Source organism: Pinus tabuliformis, chromosome 6, assembly GCF_031772625.1.
Source record: "Pinus tabuliformis cultivar Carrire ecotype Pingquan chromosome 6, CPIR1, whole genome shotgun sequence".
In the NCBI taxonomy this organism is placed as follows: Eukaryota; Viridiplantae; Streptophyta; class Pinopsida; order Pinales; family Pinaceae; genus Pinus; species Pinus tabuliformis.
Genome location: NC_142292.1, coordinates 357360175 through 357364375, shown reverse-complemented (window position 1 = coordinate 357364375; position 4201 = coordinate 357360175).

Here is a 4201-nt window from a genome sequence, read left to right as displayed (position 1 = left end):
TCGAGCTCTCCCATTTGGAGCTCTTGACCCTACCTTTAAGGGCCTTACCCTTGAGATGTGGACCTTCCTGCCTCTTTTGTGGATCCCTGACTTCCTCTCCCTTCCTATAAATAAAATCCCTTCTATCCCAAAATGGTTGGTCATTGATTGCCTGCATTCCAATGCTGATATTATGCCTAAATGATGCCCATCTAACTTGGAGAAGGAGTGCTTGAAGAGTGTTGGCTTGGACTTGGACATCCATCAAAAGGAGGTCCCCAACATCAAGGAAATGGTTGTATGCTCCCTTTTTTTATTCATGAATATATACATCTGATGTTCACTTTCCATAAATGTCTAAATATTTATGCATTTAGCTTGATACTCCTTGATCTATCAAGTAGTTTATGTTTGATATATACTATGTATGCTCTTGTATCTTGGATTGTCCTTTGATATCTCTTGTAGGTACTCATACGTAAGGAACAAGCAAGGAGAGAGCCTGGAAGCTAAGGGATCGAAGTTATCATCAAAGGATTGTTTAATTAGCATCATAGCGAAGTAGGTTTCTCTCTCTCTTTGCATTTTTAAACATAAGCTATGAAAGTTTGCATTAGTTTGTTGCTTGACCCACTCATTGGGCTACAGAGATCACCTTTGTCTGTAGAGGGGATTTAGCTTCACAACGGTCAGTAAGATTGCATGAAGAAATGATCTTATTTTAAGATGGTCGTACTAACACATATGTGTTGAGACAGTTGATATGTACTTGAGTGTAACATTATGTATTATGATTGATGAATGTGAGTTGATTTTGATTATGACATGGTTGTTAGACTTTGTGAAGGTTGATTTCCAAGTAATAGATATGTTGCCTTGATATTTGGAATGCATGATCGACATATGTGAATAGTTGCAAGAAACATGCTTGGTATTTGCATGACAAGGTAATAGTTGATTTGTTTATATAACTATCCATTGGGTGATGTGATAGTACATAGTAAGACTCAACTGCAACAAGGTAAAGGTAAAAGAAGGAATTGGGTGATAATTCCTTTGGACATGTTTGGAAACCGTAATTCCAAACAAATGAGTGCTTTCTATACAAAAATTCTTCTTAACCCTAATTTGTCTGGAATTATGTGGATATGTGCTATATTCATGGACATGTATTTGACAAGTATAACAACTGGTGTCTAGTTATATCTAGATCTGTTAAGGGAATTGGAGTCCCTTGAGACATGGCACAAATCTGTTTAGCTACAAGGCACCATGCTTGGCATAACAAGGTAAGGTAACTGGTTTATTGTTATATTTATTTATACACTAATAATTATGTGTTTATGGCAGTATGATGCAGGGGATTGCATTGGCAAAGATATTGCCATGAAATGTTGAAGAAGGCTCGACTTGAGTTTCCCCTTGGAAGATTTGGGAACCATGGGGATTGAGTCATGGTGTTTGTTACTAGTCTTGTGCTTTTGGTCTCTTGTGATTTGTTGTGCTTGATTGTGGCTTTGTTTATGTCTAGTGTATGGCCATACTATTTTGCTTGTGGCGTCGTATTGTTATTGGTTTTCATGGTTTTCTCTTGCTTTCTTCTTGGTATTTCCTTTTATGTTTTGAGAGTCTGGGGAATTGGTTAGGAAAGAGGAAAGTTAATGGAGCTCGAGAAGAGTTGAATGAAACCGAACAAGTTATGTAAGGCCTGGATGAAGCTTGGTGCATGTATAAGGGCAATGTAAGGCAAGAGTATGACAACCAGTTGGATTGGTTGGATCCATTGGCTTAAATGGAAAGTGACAGTACATTCATGAGAAAGGTAAAGTAAATGGACTTGAGGTGCCAGATTCCTTGCTTATGTTGGCAATCATTGTTCTCAATGTTGTGCATGTTGTGAACAAATAAAGGGAGTTCTCTTAACCTTGCCTTATGATATCTGGTAGTTATATTGTGGTCATGATTATGATGATGTCTATATATGTATACATGTATGTATGAATGCATGTTAAGTTATGGTATGTTCTGTTGGATACCTATACCAATAGGTTTCATATTTCATGATTGGAAAATTCAAATGCCAAATATGCTCTGCTTTGATGATACAAAGATCCCATATTTCCAAGAGAAGATAGGGTGTGTACATAGTTTCATGCTTACTAAATTTTGATGGATGGTCCAACAACCTAATCTGGATCATGCCATGTTTCAATTTTTGTGGTAGATTAGAGAAAGAAGTCTGTCCAAACTATCTAATCGTGGCAGACCAATAGCTAGGTAGAGAATTAAGGTTCCCAACTGCTTAATCTGGGGCCTTGGAAGAAATAAGGGTAGTGCTAGATAGGCAATCAAAAGAAAAAGCCAATGGAAAAGAAAAGACACATAAGGGTCTGCAAGTCCAAGTGCACCCTCCAAGAAGAAACAAAAAATGCTAGGAAAATAGATGGGTAGGTAGATGGGGTTGCAGAAATATAATTCCTTTCAATGGAGGGTTTGATAACCTGGTCACAAAGGCAAAAAAATGGATGGATAGGCTCCTCTTCTACATCATGTGCAGCAAAGCAAAGGAGCATGTCTAACTTCCCATTTTCCCCCTTCACATCCATTTACTAACATCCCTTAATCAGCCAAGATTCATGGAAGAATTTGAGGTTTTATGCTGGTTCTTATGCCTTTAAAAGCCACATTTCCTGTGTAAAAATCTTTTCATTTTGATCTACTCTTAAAGCTAAGTGGTTTTCAAATGAACTTAGTGATTTCACTCCTCATTCACCTTTTTCATCCATATTAACCCTTAACTTTTATTATCTAAATCCCCTATGTTACCCTTTCCCTACTATTATAACACTATGGTGTATAAATCCCAACATTGTATAAATATCCTCCCTCTTTAGCACTATAGCTAAATAAGTTAGTCTTGGGGGACTTTAGTCCAACAGGGACAATGGTCAACCCTGTAATGGGATTGCTCCAACCTCTGGTTGGAGTGATAACCTCCTCCTTAGCCCTCACCTTCCCTCTGCTCAAAATGCCATAGAAAACCCCCTCCCCCCTGCTAAACCCACTCTTAACCTCCTTTTCCTAATAAAAAACCCTTGAAAGACCCAAAAATCACGAAAAAACCCACCAAAACCATTTTGTCCTAGGTTCCGCGCATATAAATTAAATTGAATATTTTAATATGGGCGGGACCCAACCTAGAAAGATGCGCGACCGTCGGCATTACCCGCCAGCCGTTCGATCTCCGCTGCCCAGATCTAACGGTGGGCGGTCGATTTCGCTCCCCGACCTGCCTCCCTTTAACGTCCAGGGAAGGGCGGTATTGGGCACCGTACCCGGGACGCGTGGCAGGCGGCGGGGTTGTTCGGAGCCCTCCTCCCCGATACCGCCTTTGCCCAAAGATGGTGCGGGGAAACCGCTTACCACCATCCCCGTTACCACCTCCCCCTTACGTCATACATACGTCATCATGACGTAGCACCCTCCCCCCGCCCCCGCGCCGTGTGGCCCTCCACGTAGCCCTGCCACCTTATCCGCCCGCCACCGTGTCAATCCACTCTGGCCGCCAGCTCAGCGCCCACATCACCTCCGTACCTGGGCCCGCCATGATGTCATGCTGACGTCATCAGCGGAAAGGCGCCAATTACTCAATTTTTTCCGAATTTGTCGTTAAAAGTCACGGTTTGGGCTGTTTTATGTCATTTTCGAGCGAAAAGGACATAGCCGTTGCCGCTGGTTCACTACTAAATCGCCTCCGGACCTCCAAATTCAAACTTGCGGCCGTGCCAACTCATCAACCCAGCTACATTCAGCCTTCACAGTTTGGCCCGCAGGCTTTCTAAGCAATTTTATACAGGTATTCACCATAATTCCCCCATTTCGCCCATGCATACCATTTCTCTGCAAATTCACCATTATAACACCTGTCAAGTTCCACAATTAAGCATTGTCTGCTAGTTAAATGAGAGCTAAAGAAACCTGCATTATCACAGTACTATAATTCGACATTGAAACAGTCAAATTCGTGGACCAAAATTGTAAATTTGTCCCCCAGGTGCCCAGCATTGTTCCCTTTTGCCGGGTGTAGACCAGCTGTAGTTTCATACCAAAGTAAATCTTACACCCCTCTGCAATTCACCCCTAGCAATTCACAATCCCTGTGAATTTAGCCAAGCAAGGCAGAGACAGTTCTATATAACCTGATCATTTCCACTTTGAAGAT